Genomic DNA, 19,450 nt, shown 5'->3' on the forward strand with positions numbered 1-19,450 from the left:
AGTGGAAGGTCGCCCTCACAATCCTGCGTGTTGTAAAACAGTCCTGCACTGTATTTAAAGGATGTTCACAAACTCTATTCCATCCTCGTCGCCAATTTTGTTATATTCCGGACAGTAGAATGAACAATAACTTACACGCAGGCTGGCTGGATCACAAGAGAGATTTATTACCCAACATTCCCTACTTATACACAAGACCGACTCATTAGCATATAATGAATATGCATGAATACATTACACCTAGCACCACCAGAAATAAGATTAGGTCTCACAAATGGGAGTCATGGGAGGCATTTAGCTACCACCCAATGGGTCAGAAAAGCCTGTCACAGATTTGAAAGGTTTGCGTGTGAACTTACAGTACATGTAAATCTATTCAGTCTAAGTTACTAAATGTGTATATGCTCTTTGAAAATGTCATGGAGATTTGACTAATAGAAGTTATTAGTGTAGATGTAGAGTACAGAACAACAATGTAAAAGTGGCAGGAGTTCCAACGTGTCCTGGGCCACATGAGCACAAGTAGCATGGACTCAGCTATGGCAGGGAGGTTTGCCCCAGTTGCCATGGAAACCAGTTGCTTCAAGCTGGTTTACAGCTGCAAGCTACTCTTTGTTGCAGACAAGGGTAGATAACGTGTACTCTCTGCAAGATTGCAAGATTGAACAGGATACAGTAGACTAAAATAGTGGCAGACAAGCATAGAAATCATGGCTGATCATCCAAAATCATTACTCCATTCCTGCTTACTCCCCATTCCCCTTGATTCCGTTAGCCCTTATGAGCTATTCTTCTGCAGTTGTATAGGGCTCTGGTGAGACCACATCTGGAGTATTGTGTACAGTTTTGGTTTCCTAATTTGAGGAAGGACATCCTTGTGATTGAAGCAGTGCAGCATAGGTTCACGAGATTGATCCCTGGGATGGCGGGACTGTCATATGAGGAAAGATTGAAAAGACTAGGCTTGTATTCACTGGAGTTTAGAAGGATGAGGGGTGTAACTGCCCCACATCGGCAGTTAGTTAAATTCTAAACCTCACGTTTTTTGGTTCCTCCCTGTAATAATAGCGTTCCTAAGGGCGGAACTAAATTGCCGACTTAGTTTCCGGGGGCACGGTTGTTGGCGCACCTTGCAGGGCAGCAAAGAAAAAGGAAGCAACACAAAGGAGATACACCACCAAAATAAGTTAAATGTTAAATAAGCAAGATCATAAAGAAAGGCAGAAGCCATGACTAAGAAGAAACCAAGAAATACCTCTTAAGTAGTAAGCAGTGGACGAGGTATGTTGTTTATTTGCTTGGTTAGTGTGGTGTTGTGTTGCTGTATGGACGTACATGCATGTATTTTGTAAACTGCATTTTTATTTTGATTGTTTCCTCGTTTTTGGGCCAGTTCTCACGGGTTGGTTGGAGCCGAAAATAAACCCCGTATTTAACCACGACCTCGGGCCTCGTGTACTACTTGGGAGCTACAGTGAGAACTCGACTGCTCTGCATGAATAGCCGAGGAGGACATCACCAGACGGCAGCAGCCGAGAAGAGACGAACCATATCCATGCTGCGTGTGTATCTTCTACCACCGCCTACGCCGAAACACAAGCAGAGCAAGCCCACAGGAAGGCCCAGGTGCCCCTAGTGTGAATATTGCTGCTAAGAAAAAACTCGTGTTTTGCACAAGAGACTGATATATTATCTACATTTTCATTTAATAAGTTGATGTTGTTATTTTCTACAACTAAAGGACTTTAAGTGTTTTGCACAAGAGACTGAGATATAATGTGCATTTCATTTATGTTGTTTACTTACCTTTCCTTATTGAAGACCATTGATACTCACACTGTGTTGATATTGAGAATTTGTTTATTGATGGTTACACTGTAAAAATCCTGTTAAAAGAAGCAGTACTCATAGTAATTTAAAGGTGCATTTCTGTTACTTAACAAGTGTTTAATGCATATGTAACTTACCTGTGGAAGAGTTGATACCTTTATTTGTCTAATTATCACTCATAGTGATTTAAGTTGATAACATTATAAAAATTATTTATTAATTAGGTACTTACTCAACATAAGAAAATATTAGATTTAAACCAAACTAAAGTAAACCAAGTAAAATGTCAGAGTTTGAACTATCCCCTGAAAGTGACAGAGAAGATGATGAAGGTGATGACACGAAACAGCACTGCTCAGACGCACAACCACAAACGACCAAAGGCACTGGAGATGATATCCACACTTCCTCACAAGAGCCACAAAGAGGCCAAAGAGTCCGCAAGCTAACGGAAAAGGGCCAAGAACTGCACGATGAGCAAGTAAGAAAGGTTGCACACCGTTTCAGTGTGAGCTACGAGAAGTGGAAGGCTGTCATTAAGGATGCCAAAGGGGCGCTGAGTGGTCAATGCTCAAACAACCTGCTAAATGAACACATCACCAAGGTAAGCAATGCTTCAAAGAATCTGAACGCTGTTTATGAAGAGCTGAGACACATCGACATTCTAGATCATGACACACGTCGCAGAGTAGACACCTGTGAAGCAGTAACAAAGAAGATAATCAAAACTGCAAGAGGTTATCTAAACACGGGAAAGAGTGAATGTCAAGTGGATGAAGAACAAGGTGCTAAAGATACAGAATCTGTGTTCAAGTCTGCAGCCTCAGATAAGACGAGCATCAAATCTCACCGCACCAAATCCTCCCAGTCCTCTGCTCGTTCTCAAGGCAACTCAAAAATCACATCCAGACGTTCAAGCCAGTCTTCTGCACACAGACTAGAAGCCGCTGCTGAAGTCGCAGCCAATGAAGCCACATTACAAGTGCTGCTAGAGCAAGAACAGCATATTATAGAACTTGAAAGACTTGAAATGGAAATGCAGAGAGAAAAAGGGTGCTAGAGGCCAAACGCAGACAAATAGAGCGATTGAAGACAATAGGGAAGCTAAAGGCTGCCAAGGCACGACAGCAAGTATATAAGCAGAGTGAATGCTCAGACGATGAAATAGACGAGCTGCTCTATCAACATGTCTCTCTGAAGGAGAAGAAGGAAGTCAACCAGGAAAGTAACCTGTCGAAGCATCACCCTCCACCACAAGCTATGACACTTCCAAGACAAGAAGATAGCACAGCAGCTCTTGTGAGAGTGTTTGCAGAGTCCATCAGTGCGAGTCGTCTTCCTATACCGGAACCGTCAACGTTCAATGGCGACCCACTCAGATTCAATGACTGGAAGGTTTCCTTTCAGACATTAATTGACAAGAAAAACCTACCAGGTGAAGAAAGGATATATTATCTGCGAAGGTATGTGGGTGGAGCTGCCAAGAAGGCCATAGAGAGTTACTTTCTGCTAGGCAACAGAGTCAGCCTATCATGCAGCGTGGACCATCCTAGAAGAGAGATATGACAATCCATTCCTCATCGCCAAAGCCTTCAGAGACAAGCTTGATTCATGGCCCAAGATAAGCTCCAAAGGCAGTTTAGAACTTCAAGAACTCACTGACTTCCTTCGCAGCTGTGAGGCCGCCATGTCTCAGATTAGAGGTCTTGAGGTACTCAATGACTGCAACGAGAATCAGAAAATGCTTGCTAAACTTCCAGACTGGCTGACCTCAAGATGGAACACGAAAGTCATAGAAGTGGAAGAACAAAGTCACAAGTTCCCAAGCTTCAGCCAATTCGTCAAGTTCCTTACACGTGAAGCAAAAATTGCTTGCAACCCGATAACGTCCCTCTACGCTCTAAAACCAAGTGAAGTTGAGAAGAGCAAGGCTTCAATGAACAGAGGTCCTGGAGCAAAGGTATTGGTAACAAACTCTGATGAGAAGGCTGTCGCCACAAGCTGTGTGTTCTGTGAGAGGGAAGGTCACAGTCTACACAAGTGTTATAAATTCATGGATGAGACGGTCTCTGAGCGAGTCAAGTTTGTTCAAGAAAGGAAGTTGTGCTTTGGCTGTCTGAAGTCTGGCCATCGCTCAAAGGAATGTGAAAACAGAATGATTGAATTGAATTGAATTGAATTGAATCCCTTTATTGTCATTCAGACCTTACGGTCTGAACGAAATTTCGTGCCTGCAGTCATACATACATCATACAATAATAAACAACAGTAAACACAAATTAACGTCCACCACAGTGTATCCACCAAGCACCTCCTCACTGTGGTGGAGGCAAAAAATCTTAGGGTTACTGTCTCTTCCCTCCTCTTCTCCCTCTGCGCTGAGGCGATTCCCCACCGGGCGATGGCACAACAGTCCCGCGGCTCACCGAACCCCGCAATGGGCCGGCTCAAACACCGCGGCCCAGGGGTGGTCAAAGCTGCCACCCTCCAGTCCAGCATACGCAGCCGCTGGCCTGCGGCTGAACCCAGGACTCAGGTCACCGCCGCCAGAACGCCGTCCCAGCCACCGGAGCACTGTTCCAGCCCCGAGCCGGATCGCCGTCACGTGAGTGCCGTTCCTCCCTCGAGCTGAGCCACTCAGACGGGAGTGCCGTTCTCCCTCGGGCTGGGCCACTCCGACGGGAGTGCCGTTCCTCCCTCGGGCTGGGCCACTCCGACGGGAGTGCCGTTCCTCCCACGGGCTGGGCCACTCCGACGGGAGTGCCGTTCTCCCTCGGGCTGGGCCACTCCGACGGGAGTGCCGTTCCTCCCTCGGGCTGGGCCACTCCGACGGGAGTGCCGTTCTCCCTCGGGCTGGACCACTCCGACGGGAGTGCCGTTCCTCCCTCGGGCTGGGCCACTCCGACGGGAGTGCCGTTCTCCCTCGGGCTGGGCCACTCCGACGGGAGTACCGTTCCTCCCTCGGGCTGGGCCACTCCAACGGGAGTGCCGTTCTCCCTCGGGCTGGGCCACTCCGACGGGAGTGCCGTTCCTCCCTCGGGCTGGGCCACTCCGACGGGAGTGCCACAGCCCCTCGCGGGAGAGTCTCGGCCCCTCGCCTGGCCGTCCTCACGGGAGCGCAGTTCCAGCCCCGAGCTGGGCCGCCCTCATGGGAGCTAGCTCAGGGCCAGTCCTGACAGGCTGCCTCCGGAGTCCCGAGGTCGCCAGCTCCGCCATTAGGCCTCAGCGCAGACGGAGGCAGAGAGGGGGGATACGACAAAAAAGTCGTATTCCCCCCAAGGGAGAGACAGCAAACCCCGTTTCAACCCCCCCCCCCCCCCCCCACAATATTCAATATTCAGGAGGGATAGAGAGAAAGGAAAAGGAGGTGGGGTAGCGTTGCTGATTAGAGAGGAGATTAACGCAATGGAAAGGAAGGACATTAGTTTGCAGGATGTGGAATCGGTATGGGTAGAGCTGCGAAACACTAAGGGGCAGAAAACGCTGGTGGGTGTTGTGTACAGGCCACCTAACAGTAGTAGTGAAGTTGGGGATGGTATCAAACAGGAAATTAGAAATGCGTGCGACAAAGGCAAAACCGTTATAATGGGTGACTTCAATCTACATATAGATTGGGTGAATCAAATTGGCAGGGGTGCTGAGGAAGAGGATTTTTTGGAATGTATGCGGGATAGTTATCTAAATCAACATGTAGAGGAACCAACGAGAGAGCAGGCTATTTTAGACTGGGTATTGAGTAATGAGGAAGGGTTAGTTAGCAGTCTTGTTGTACGTGCCCCCTTGGGCAAGAGTGACCATAATATAGTTGAGTTCTTCATTAGGATGGAGAGTGACATTGTTAATTCAGAAACAATGGTTCTGAACTTAAAGAAAGGTTGCATAAAACTTTATAGATTTTGGAATGATATTTTTGAAATTTTTACAAAATTATTCAAGACAAGAATGGAACCTAATACTGAAATGATTATATTTGGCGTAATGGAAGATGGGAATAAATTGAATACATCTCAAAATCTATTCCTTAACTATGGTTTAATAATAGCAAAAAAATTAATTCTTAAATTTTGGAAGGGTACATCAATACCAACGCTTAAAATGTGGATTGCAAGTATGTTGGACACCGCTCATCTTGAGGAAATGCGATTCCTCCTAATGGATAAATCAGACCAATTCATAACGAGTTGGTCTCCATTCGTCGTTTTTTTGGAATCATATGGTGCAACACAATTGTAAAAAATAACTGTTTCAGGACTGGACGAGGGTTGGTCAAGACTATAAATAATGATCTCCTTTTCTTTTTTCCTTTTCTTTTCTTTTCTCTATTCTATCTCTCAACTTTCTTCATTTACTCGTTTTCTTTTTTCACACACTATATATTTCACATCTTTCTATCCTTTACTATCTAACTTCTTTTTCTTATTCTAATCTTTTTTCAGTGTAATAAAAAAAAAAAAAGAAGTTGTACATAAAATGTATTATGAAAATATATATTAGGCACTTTGGTGCCATATGACTGTACTTACTTCTAATAAAATAAAATATTTTTTTTAAAAAAGAACTTAAAGAAAGGTAACTTTGAGGGTATGAGACGTGAATTGGCCAAGATTGACTGGCAATTAATTCTAAAAGGGTTGACGGTGGATATACAATGGAAGACATTTAAAGACTGCATGGATGAACTACAAAAATTGTTCATCCCAGTTTGGCAAAAGAATAAATCAGGGAAGGTAGTGCATCCATGGATAACAAGGGAAATCAGGGATAGTATCAAAGCGAAGGATGATGCGTACAAATTAGCCAGAAAAAGCAGCATACCGGAGGACTGGGAGAAATTCAGAGACCAGCAGAGGAGGACAAAGGGCTTAATTAGGAAAGGAAAAATAGATTATGAAAGAAAACTGGCAGGGAACATAAAAACTGACTGCAAAAGGTTTTATAGATATGTGAAAAGAAAGAGATTAGTTAAAACAAATGTAGGTCCCTTGCAGTCAGAAACGGGTGAGTTGATCATGGGGAACAAGGATATGGCGGACCAATTGAATAACTACTTTGGTTCCGTCTTCACTAAGGAAGACATAAATAATCTGCCGGAAATAGCAGGGGACCGCGGGTCAAAGGAGTTGGAGGAATTGAGTGAAATCCAGGTTAGCCGGGAAGTGGTGTTGGGTAAATTAAATGGATTAAAGGCCGATAAATCCCCAGGGCCAGATAGGCTGCATCCCAGAGTACTTAAGGAAGTAGCTCCAGAAATAGTGGATGCATTAGTAATAATCTTTCAAAACTCTTTAGATTCTGGAGTAGTTCCTGAGGATTGGCGGGTAGCAAACGTAACCCCACTTTTTAAGAAGGGAGGGAGAGAGAAAACGGGGAATTACAGACCAGTTAGTCTAACATCAGTAGTGGGGAAACTGCTAGAGTCAGTTATTAAAGATGGGATAGCAGCACATTTGGAAAGTGGTGAAATCATTGGACAAAGTCAGCATGGATTTACAAAAGGTAAATCATGTCTGACGAATCTTATAGAATTTTTCGAGGATGTAACTAGTAGCGTGGATAGGGGAGAACCAGTGGATGTGGTGTATCTGGACTTCCAGAAGGCTTTCGACAAGGTCCCACATAAGAGATTAGTTTACAAACTTAAAGCACACGGCATTGGGGGTTCAGTATTGATGTGGATAGAGAACTGGCTGGCAAACAGGAAGCAAAGAGTAGGAGTAAACGGGTCCTTTTCACAATGGCAGGCAGTGACTAGTGGGGTACCGCAAGGCTCAGTGCTGGGACCCCAGCTATTTACAATATATATTAATGATCTGGATGAGGGAATTGAAGGCAATATCTCCAAGTTTGCGGATGACACTAAGCTGGGGGGCAGTGTTAGCTGTGAGGAGGATGCTAGGAGACTGCAAGGTGACTTGGATAGGCTGGGTGAGTGGGCAAATGTTTGGCAGATGCAGTATAATGTGGATAAATGTGAGGTTATCCATTTTGGTGGCAAAAACAGGAAAGCAGACTATTATCTAAATGGTGGCCGACTAGGAAAAGGGGAGATGCAGCGAGACCTGGGTGTCATGGTACACCAGTCATTGAAAGTGGGCATGCAGGTGCAGCAGGCAGTGAAGAAAGCGAATGGTATGTTAGCTTTCATAGCAAAAGGATTTGAGTATAGGAGCAGGGAGGTTCTACTGCAGTTGTACAGGGTCTTGGTGAGACAACACCTGGAGTATTGCGTACAGTTTTGGTCTCCAAATCTGAGGAAGGACATTATTGCCATAGAGGGAGTGCAGAGAAGGTTCACCAGACTGATTCCTGGGATGTCAGGACTGTCTTATGAAGAAAGACTGGATAGACTTGGTTTATACTCTCTAGAATTTAGGAGATTGAGAGGGGATCTTATAGAAACTTACAAAATTCTTAAGGGGTTGGACAGGCTAGATGCAGGAAGATTGCTCCCGATGTTGGGGAAGTCCAGGACAAGAGGTCACAGCTTAAGGATAAGGGGGAAATCCTTTAAAACCGAGATGAGAAGAACTTTTTTCACACAGAGAGTGGTGAAACTCTGGAACTCCCTGCCACAGAGGGTAGTCGAGGCCAGTTCATTGGCTATATTTAAGAGGGAGTTAGATGTGGCCCTTGTGGCTAAGGGGATCAGAGGGTGTGGAGAGAAGGCAGGTACGGGATACTGAGTTGGATGATCAGCCATGATCATATTGAATGGCGGTGCAGGCTCAAAGGGCCGAATGGCCTACTCCTGCACCTAATTTCTATGTTTCTATGTTTCTATAAACACAACCTAAAAACCAAAATCGCAACTACACAAAACGAAAAAAAAACAACACAAAAAAGTAAAGACAAACGGACTGCAGGCGAGCCGCAGCCGTTCCCAGCGCCGCCACTTCCGGTAAGTGCAATACATGTGAAAGGAGACATCCAACTTGCCTCCACGACAATCGCACCAAGGAAGGAAGTGTGTTAACAAGGCCTGATGAAGCAAGAGACTGTGAGCGGTCAACGGAAGGCAAGATGAACCGATCACAAGATAAGACAACAAGAACCTCACCTGAGGCAACATCCAATAGAGTCATCCAGCATGTCAAAGACACCCATACGTCCACCATCATCCCAGTGTGGGTGTCAGCCACAAGTGAGCCTAATCGTGAAGTTCTTGTGTATGCACTTCTGGATACACAGAGTGACACAACCTTTCTCCTAGAAGACACTGCAAAAGCTCTACACGTGAAGAACAAACCAGTTCAGCTAAAGTTCTCCACAATGGCTTCAGGAAACACAGTTGTGTCCTGTAGGAAACTGACTGGTGTACAAGTAAGAGGATTTTACTCAGACAAGATAATCCAGCTGCCAGTGACCTACACAAGAGAATTCATACCTGCAAACAGAGATCATATTCCCTCACCAGAGACTGCAAAGGCATGGCCTCATCTCGAACACATCGCAGATGACATAGCTCCACATCAAAGCTGCGACGTCGGCTTACTAATTGGCTACAACTGTCCTCAAGCTCTCGTCCCAAGACAAGTGCTATCTGGTGAAGAAAATCAGCCCTTTGCACTGAGAACCGACTTGGGCTGGAGTATAGTTGGCTATGGCAACCTATGTCTCGATTATGGAGATGCTATTGGAGTGAGTCACCAGATTATCGTGAAGCAAGTGATATCAGGTATTCAGTCCTCTTCAAACCTCACAAGCGAAGTGCATTATGTCTGTAGAACACAGATCAAGGAAGTAGTCTCACCTGCAGCTGTCATCAAGGTGCTGGAAGCTGACTTTGTGGAAAGAACTTCAGAACATCTCTCAAGAAGACCTCCGATTCCTGTCAAGGATGGAAAAAGGCATCAGGCTCAAGGAGGATGGTCACTATGAGATGCTACTGCCGTTTAAGAAAGAAAGACCCAACTTACCAGACAACAAGATATGTGCCATCCGTCGTCTCAGGTGCCTAGAAAGGAAGCTGAAAAGAAATGAACAGTATTACAAAGACTACAAGACCTTCATGGACGAGACCATAACCCGTGGAGATGTCAAGGTGGGAGATGTCTCAAGTAGTGACCCAGAGCTCAAGAAGGCCCAGGTGCATGACACTCAGGAAAAGGAGGTGAGGTCGCTCTTAGATCGCGTACAAAGGTTCTCCAACTGGTCAAGAGTGGTGAAAGCTATTGCCAGGGTCAAGCGCCATGCAAGGGAATTCAAGGGCAGCAAGCCAAAGTCCTGTGAAGAGTGAGACGGAAGAGTGAGAAGACTCCAGTTGCTGATAGGTGACTCAACTCTCGATGAAAATGGAAAGCGCACCTCCAAACCGGTTCACCTGGAGAGACCCATTCAGAAGATAGTAACACTGGTGGAAGCAGACTGAAGACTCCAGTATCTTACGCTCACCTTAAGTCTATTAGTGGCCCATAGTTAGATAGTATTTTGAAATAATGTTTTATATGCAGTATGTATGTCTCTTTAAGTTGTTCTAAGAAATCACATGTGATTTGGTGGGAGTGTAACTGCCCCACATCGGCAGTTAGTTAAATTCTAAACCTCAGGTTTTTTGGTTCCTACCTGTAATAGTGGCGTTCCTAAAGGTGGAACTAAATTGCCGACTTAGTTTCCGGGGGGCACGGTTGTTGCCGCACCTTGGAGGGCAGCAAAGAAAAAGGAAGCAACACAAAGGGGATACACCACCAAAATAAGTTAAATGTTAAATAAGCAAAATCATAAAGAAAGGCAGAAGCCATGACTAAGAAGAAACCAAGTAATACCTCTTAAGTAGTAAGCAGTGGACGAGGTATGTTGTTTATTTGCTTGGTTAGTGTGGTGTTGTGTTGCTGTATGGACGTCCATGCATGTATTTTGTAAACTGCATTTTTATTTTGTTTGTTTCCTCGTTTTTGGCTCAGTTCTCACGGGTTGGTTGGAGCCGAAAATAAACCCCGTATTTAACCACGATCTCGGGCCTCGTGTACTACTTGGGAGCTACAAGGAGGATCTTATAAAAACATATAAAATTATAAAAGGATTGGACAAGCTAGACCTTTCTACTAATTTCCCTGACTGATGAAGGCCAATGTACCAATAGCCTTCTTCACCACCCTATTTACCTGCAACAACATTTTCAGGGAACTATGTTCACGATGATAGATGATGTAGAGGGGGGAAAACTATTCTCTCTGTTGTGCGGCATTAATCCAAGGCTGCAGATTGACATTATTTGAGGAAGTATAAAATTATAAAAAGAATGGACAAGCTAGATGCAAGAAAAATCGTCCCAATGTTGGGTGAGTCCAAAACCAGGGGCCACAGTCTTAGAATAAACGTGAGGTCATTTAAGACAGAGGTGAGAAAAAAAAATTTCACCCAGAGAGTTGTGAATTTATGGAATTCCCTGCCACAGAGGGCAGTGGAGGCAGTCACTGGATGGATTTAAGAGAGAGTTAGATAGAGCTCTAAGGGCTAGTGGAGTTAAGGGATATGAGGAGAAGGCAGGCACGGGTTATTGATAGGGGATGATCAGCCATGATCACAATGAATGGCGGTGCTGGCTCGAAGGGCCGAATGGCCTCCTCCTGCACCTATTTTCTATGTTTCTATGTTTCTAAACATAGAAACATAGAAAATAGGTGCATTCGGCCCTTTAGTCATTCAAAATAATCATGGCTGATCATCCAAAATCAGTACTCCATTCCTGCTTTCTCCTCATTCCCCTTGATTCCGTTAGCCCTTATGAGTTATACTCTCTCTTGAATGCATCCAGTGAATTGGCCTCCACTGCTTCTGTGTCAGAGAATTCCACAGATTCACAACTCTCTGGGTGAAAATATTTTCCTCATCTTAGTCCTAAATGGCCTACTCTTTATTCTTAAACTGTGACCCCTGGTTCAGGGAACATGAGAGTTTGAATTGGAGATAGTAAAAAAGAGGAACTGTGAACAGCACTACTTCCCTTTAAGAGACCAAAGTTACCATACTAAAGAGTTACTTAGAGGAAAAAGGAAATTAGATATGAGAAAGAACCCTCTATTGACTGAGAGACGAGCCAACATACTAAGGAAGAAGTACTGGAGGTGAAGTCTATTGAATTAAGAGGAGGAATAAAGAAATGGGTGTTGAGATATCAGTCGATGTATTTGACCGGTGGATCTAAATTGTTTAATCCTTGATAGTAAAGCGGCTTCTATTATCAAGGTGGAAAAAAATTGTCCCTAGATTCAGCATTCTTAATTGGCTTTATGATAAAATTGACAACATATGGAAATTGATTGATTAAATTTCAACAGCTGGGAATTCCACAATGGAATTGTGTTATTGGCCACAAAGCTGTGGAATGAGAAGGATGAGACAGACTCTGAAATTTAAAATATGAAATTGAAGGCTGAGACTAAATCTGGTTAAATTGGAACGTTTTTCATGGTTTGCTTTAAATAAGAGTCACACCTGTAGGGAAATCTGGACTGAACCCAGCTGAAATTTATATGAGAAACCATCATCAGATATACATATTATAACATTGTGTGAATACGGAGAGGGCTGATTAGTGTTGATCCTAGGATAGTAAAGAATATATTATAGAGCAGAATATAGTAGAGATAGTTATAGTGAAATGGAAAAGGGATAGTATTGACACAACAGAATTACAGTGGAATGTATGGGAAAGCATTAGTACATAAATGGTAATTTGCTTTGTCCTAAGTTTTTCATGAATTATAGGTTATAGGTTCCACTATGGAAAGGGATGGAAGAATGGGCAACCACACGGATGGAGGGAATTCACGCCCACGCAAACGCGGGAGGTGAAGACTCATCAGACGGAAATTATTAATCTATGCCCACGAAAACTCGGGAAGCATGATAAGATCCTGGGAAGAAATATCATTGTCTTATTGTTGTTAATAGTCACATATATGTATATCTGGTTATCTGATTATCTGATTATTTGGTTATCATAAATGATGGTTTAACATAAATGATAAAAGGAAGGAATGTTAATTCTGGTCAAATTGGAGATGCCAGGACACTAAAATTGAGTAAAGGCTTCTGGGCTGCTAGGCCATTTGGTCAATTTAAATGAACCTTCTGCAGAAATGGGACAAGCTGCAGAATGGTGCCAGCTTGTATGGAGCCTGGATAAGAGTTGCCGGGAAAGAATGGGACATTTGCAGTTTCTTACAATTAGGAGTAAATTGCATGAAACGGATTGGGTAAATGCAAACGAGACATACACATTGTAAATATTGTTGCAAAGCTTTACTTTGCTAGATGTTGATTGGGTTAAGTGTTGAGCATTGTCTGGGTTTCTTGAACATCTAGGCACATGCTGCATAATTCATCTCTGTTAAATTGCATCTAGAAACTTCGTCAGATACATTGTATTAGTTTCTGTATTATTGGGTTAGGGGAATGTCTATCATGTAGTGTGTTAATCGATATCGGTTATTGGAGTGTAAAGAGATCACCCCCATAAGGTTCGGCCCCTCAAGGTTCGGGGACCTATAAAAGGTAGCTCCCATGAGGTCCTGCGTCGATCTTCTGGGAGAATGCTTAGGACAGCATGACCTTTTGGAGTGTCTCTGCTTGCACGAGGCTAGAAGGACTTGGCCAAGCAGATACAAGGATCGAACCCGCGGTTGTTAGGTATAGCAGTAGGGAAGTGTTATTGTGTTTTTCCAAAATAAAGTTTTGATGCGCAAGTGCTTGACTCAGTATTTTATTGACTGAAACTAGACTGGGGGAAGCTTAGAACGAGCTATTTACAATATCTTCCATCATCCTTCTTTCTTACATACCAAGAATATATGGATTGGCCAGCTAATTTGCGTTGTTCAGTCATGCTTTTCGTAAACATCTCATACCTGGACACTTGGATGCTGCCTGTCCTGCTGAGTTACTCCAGCTTTTTGTGTCTATCTTCGGTTTAAACCAGCATCTGCTGTTCCTCTCTACACCTTTCAACATTGTCTGGTACAAGTTTGGGAAAGGGATATATCTATTTCTGGAGCACAGGGTCAGTTGGCATCCTCCACCACTGCTCCACAGGTCCATGTCACTGCAAGCCGCATCCGATCCATGTACTCGGAAACTTGGAGAGGCACTGGGACCAATCGAGCCCCAGGCTGTTGCAGGGCCTCCAGTGGCCCACTCCACCAATGTATCGATTTGGAAACATTGATCCATGAACCATCATCCTTCACCTTACTCGGCCACCTTTCATTCTTCGTGCCCTGGGGCTGCCTCCCGCAACCGACCTCGTAGCATCCAGAGCATATTTGAGGTTGCGAGAGGTAAGACCACAATCCACATCAATATCTTTATTTCCCTGCATCCACCGCCACCAAGGCTATCTTGTGCTTTGCATTCAAATTTGGCTTGGAAGAAGTAGCCAAAAGATAGTTGTGGAGGTTTATTTTTCTGATCGGAGGCTTGCGACTAGTGGAGTGCTGCAGGGGTCAGTATAAGGCCCACTGTTGTGTACGATAGGAAAGGTTTAGAGTGGTTAAGAAGGAACTGCAGATGCTGGAAAATCGAAGGTACACAAAAATGCTGGAGAAACACAGCGGGTGCAGCAGTATCTATGGAGCGAAGGAAATAGGCAACTTTTCGGGCCAAACCTTCTTCAGAGTGGTATGGGACAAATGCAAGAAAATGGGACTAGGCCAGTATACCAGCTTGGTTGCCATAGTTAAGGTGGGCTGAAGGGCTTGTTTGCATGCTGTATAGCTGTATGACTCTTTCCCTCTGATCAAAGGCGCAAGTCCTGATGCAAGTGACTACAGGCACACTAACTGGAGGAACTCAGCAGGTGAGCAGCATTTTGGGTGGCAAAGGGGTTACCAATTTTTTTGTGTTGAGACCCTACATCAGAAGTAAGTATGCAGAGGGGAAATAGCAGATGATAGGTGAAACCAAGCGAGGAGGGAAATGATGGGAAGATCGAGCCACCTGCTCACCTTTCTCCTTTTTTATGATGGCTATGTCCCCAACAAGTCCTGATGCAAAATGACAACTGTCTTTTTGCCTCCACAGTTGCTGCTTGACCCATTGAGTACATCTGGGATATTGTTTAATCCCATTCTTTGCTCTATCCAGTGTTCTCAGCCATTTCTCATTATTATCCGGAGTGAATTTAAATATGCTGAAGACTGGTTTCTGTAATGAAGGGGTTTCAGGAGGAAGTCAAGATGGATCACCCACAGTATCTTGTGTATTTGGTATCAATGCGTTGGGCCTTGCTATCATTGAGGATGAATAAGTTCTTGGAGTCTTCACCTTCCATTTAGCTGCTTCATTGTACACCATCCTTCACCGTTGGAAGTAATAGGACTGCAGAGCCTTGATCTGGTCAGTTGGTTGTGGGATGGCTTAGTTCTGTTGAATGCATGCTTGTTTTGTTACTTAGCATATGAAGTTTTGTCAGATTGGTGTCTTGATTTTTATGTATCTCTAGAGTGTCATCAGCCCCGTCATTTGAGGATTACCTTGGTCGTCTATCTGGCATTTTCTGACATTCCTAAATGACTGGAAATGTACAGTATGTGACAGATGAGTGCTGCCAGATAATGTTGCAGTAACTGGCAGTGAAATGAACATCTTCTTGGATTATCTGTCAATGATGATTGCACAATATTATCTTTTGATGGTGCTTAAAAATTGACAGTCTTCCGCCTTGTCTCCTGGTGCCGTCAATAGTTCCTCACATAGCAAGTAAACTCTATGATAAAATGCAAACTGAAAATAACTGCAGTATTATATTGTGTAGAAAGGAACTGCAAATGCTGCTAAATACAGAAGACAGACACAAAGTGCTGGAGTAGCTCAGCGAGTCAGGCAGCAACTCTGGAGATAAAGGATGGGTGACATTTCGAGTCAGGATCTTTTGTCAGACATCAGAGATGTTGCCTGGCCCGTTGAATTACTCCAATGCTTTGGGTCTATCTGCAGTATTATATTAACAGACTCTAGAATAGTTTCCTTACTATATCCTTCTCTTGCAGTATATAGGAAAATTAACATCCCAATGAGGAAAGAGGTAACTCTGGTAAATAGAGTAGGGGATAAGAAAAAGCAACCTCCAAGCTCAGAACCTCACATTGACCTGAGTGCCTAAAGGTCACGGCTCCTTATGTCTCATTCTTGCAATGTCTAGGACCACATCTACAAGGTTTTACTAAGCCGGTGGACTTCATTTATTTATTTATCTGAGGTTTTTACTTATTTCTGCTGGGCATTTCTAAGGGCTTATTTCCCTGGGCTAGTTAAAATGGCAGTCAATGGCTTGCTGGTAGGTATGGGGTAGCAGACAGTTTTAAATGTTTTAATCAATCACCCACCTTGTTTCTGCCAGGCAGCTTTGGTTAAATGAGGACTTTAAAATCACCCTGTAAGTTTCAAGTTCTTCAACGCTGTCTGCAAATAATTGATGAGACAAAGTGAGCAGCAATTACATATTTTTAAACAGAACTATTTCAGATTGCAAGCCGTCTTTTACAATCAATCATCTAGGAATCCCAGTTGGCACTTTTCTTCAGTGCTCCAGATGACTAATTTACTCAATTATAAAATGACATATTCAGTTTTATTCTCACAATCAAGGCAAAGCACATAAAGATCAGAGGAAAAATGTCTCTAAGCATATGAATAATGCTTCAAGGTTTAATGTAATTTTACCTCACAGGTACTTTAAAGAAATGAAATGTAACAGATTATGCACAGTTCCTCCTCCATTGTTTTCACATTTTAAACATGGTTTGGCACCTAATTGTGGATCTTATGAGCTCCCTCAGCAAGATTTGGTACAAACTGACAGGAAATGGGAACCAATCCAGTCACTCACTCATCTCTTCCTTTATCAGCAACCAACATCCGTGACTCATGGATGTCATTGGGACTGGAGAGCTCGAGTTACAAAGAAAGTTAAGTTCAGTTTGGTTTAGAAATGCAGCTCAGAAACAGGCCCTTTGGCCCACCGACTCCGCACTGACCAGCGATCCCCATACACTAGCTATCCTACACACTAGGGATAATTTACAATTTTACACAAGCAAATTAACCTACAAGCCTGTATGTCTTTCTAGTATGGGGGGAAACCAGGGCACCCGGCGAAAACTCACATGATAATGGGGAGAACATACAAACTCCGCACAGACAGCGCCTGTAGTCAGGATCGAACCCAGGTCTCTGGCGGTGAAAGGCAGCAACTCTACCACTTCGCCACCGTGCTATCCTTAAAGATTAGATACTCTGGGGCATTTTTCCCTGGAGCATAGAAGGCTGAGGAGAGATCTTATAGAAGCAAGTAAAATCATGACTGGGCATAGATAAGATGAATGGTCACCATGCTCAGTGAGAGGGAAAATATTTAGAAGGGAACAGGTTTTTCACACAGATGGTGTTGGATATGTGCAATGAGCAGCCAGAAGAAGTGATAGAGTCAGGTACAATTACAACATTTAAAATACATCAGGGCAGGTATGTGAATAATAATAATAATAATAAATTTTATTTGTTCGGCGCCTTTCAGACATATCAAGGACACCTTACATAGATTAACAGGAATATAAACATATAATCAGAGTAAAATAAATAATAAAGACATCACAGAGACACAAACTAAAAACAGAATTCAGTCCAAAAACAGAAAATCAAAAACACAATGTGAAGAGAGAGCAGCGGCAGCTAAAGCTCGCCAGCGTCCACTCTCCCTTCACGGCAGACATCTTGGACAAAGACTAACAGGATTACGTAGACACAGAAAATCATCCCCCCACAGTGGTTACCACTGTGGGGGAAGGCACAATGTCAAGTCCCCAACCCCAAGTTCACCCAAAGTCAGGCCTGCCACCGCAGTTGCCTCTACGGAGGCCCGATGTTCCTGGCCGTTCTCACCGGGTGGTCTTGCCCCGGCGTCGGGAGAGTCCTCACAACGGCTGGGCCACCTGGAACGGCCGCTTACAAGCTGTAGACCGCGGCTTCCGGAGCCGACAAGGCCGCACCGGTTTGGAGCTCCCAGGCTCCCGATGTTGAAATCGGCGCCGCCCGCTCCGCTCCGCAGACCCGCAGCCCGGAGGTGTTGCTCTCGGTGGTCCAGCTCACCGGAGCTCCAGTGCGTCGCCCCAGCGCGGTGACCCAGGCAAGGCATCACCCACTCCGCTCCACAATAGCACTCCAGCGCTGTGCCGCCACCGAGGCCGAGGTGCTGGGCGGTCCCCGCCAGGAAACGTCGCTCCAAGCCCGCTGGTAGGCCACGAGGACGGGTCGACGGCCAGCCCGGAGAAAAAGCCGCCTCACCGACCAGGTAGGGACCTAGAAATAAAATTGCCCCCTACCCCCCACATTAAAAAGTCAATTTCTCCAAACGGACGAGACAGGACTAACTAAAAAACTTTTTAAAAAGCGTGTTTAACGGACGGCTGCTGGTTAGCAGCCGTTCCTCCAAGATGGCTCCTGCTCCGTGTGTGAATGTGAAAGGTTTAGAGGGATATGGGCCAAACACAGGGAAATGTGATCAGCTCAGGTCATAGACAAATCGGTCGTCATTGGATGAGTTGGGTGAAAGGGCTGTTTCCATCTATCTTCTATCCATAACTAAAACTCTGATCTTGTTATCTTCTGGTTTGGCGTTCCTTCTATTTGCGCAAAAACGGTTCGCGATAGCGCTATGATTTTTCACCAGTTCACTCACCGTTCTCCTTTGCTGTGAAGCCACCAAGTTTCGTTCCGATCGGTTGAATGTCGTAAAAGTTAGCGAGGTTTAAAAATCTTAAAAACCGCTCATGCGCAAATCGATCTCTTCTCGTGCCATACAGCGCCTCGGGATTAGTCTCTTCCCCTGTCACTCCCCGGGACGGTCCGCCCCTTCCAGCGCCATCACTTCTTTACTGGAGCTGAGGAAAGCCGGCGGAGGTTTCCAACCGGACTTTCCGAGGGACCCAAAGCAACCCAGCCTAGTCCAACCCTGCCACAAGAAGCCCAGCCCCGCCCCAAGCCGCCCAGCCCCAAGCAGCCTAGCACCGCCCCAAGCATCCATCCCACCCCAAGTAGCCGCCCAGACACAAGCAGCAGCAGCCCAGCCCCAAGCAGCAGCCCAGCATCGGAGACCCGACCTGACCCGACCCAGCCCAGCTCAGCCCAGCGTGGGAGACCCAGCCCAGCCCAGCCCAGAGTCGGAGACCCAGACCTGCCCGGAGTCAGAGATGTCATCAAACGGAAAGCGGAGACTCTGATCCCAGCAGAGGAGAACGACCAACGCCCGCTGTAAGTCCTCATCGCACCACCAATTCCAGCCACTACCCCTCTGGTCCCCCTCACTGGCTCGTCCCCCCCTCGTGATGCCCCGCTCTCCCTCATGGCTCTTGCTCTCTTTTCTCTGAGCTCACTCCCCCCTCCCCCACCCACGCAGCTCTCTCCCCCCACAACATCTCCCCGCCCACACACCCCTCTTATAGAATTTTTCGAGGATGTAACTAGTAGAGTGGATAAGGGAGAACCAGTGGATGTGTTATACCTGGACTTTCAGAAGGCTTTCGACAAGGTCCCACATAAGAGATTAGTACACAAACTTAAAGCACACGGTATTGGGGATTCAGTATTGATGTGGATAGAGAACTGGCTGGCAGACAGGAAGCAA

At 45.0% G+C, this 19,450-nt stretch overlaps 1 long non-coding RNA gene across 1 annotated transcript; it reads left to right on the plus strand.

The window, feature by feature from the left end:
* Positions 1–1,192: 1,192 nt before the first annotated feature.
* Positions 1,193–1,898, plus strand: LOC116975506. Its single transcript, XR_004412639.1, has 2 exons — positions 1,193–1,281; positions 1,394–1,898. It is a non-coding gene; the product is annotated as an uncharacterized LOC116975506 (long non-coding RNA).
* The last annotated feature ends 17,552 nt before the right edge of the window (positions 1,899–19,450 follow it).

This window comes from Amblyraja radiata, chromosome 7 (genome assembly GCF_010909765.2).
Source record: "Amblyraja radiata isolate CabotCenter1 chromosome 7, sAmbRad1.1.pri, whole genome shotgun sequence".
In the NCBI taxonomy this organism is placed as follows: domain Eukaryota; kingdom Metazoa; phylum Chordata; class Chondrichthyes; order Rajiformes; family Rajidae; genus Amblyraja; species Amblyraja radiata.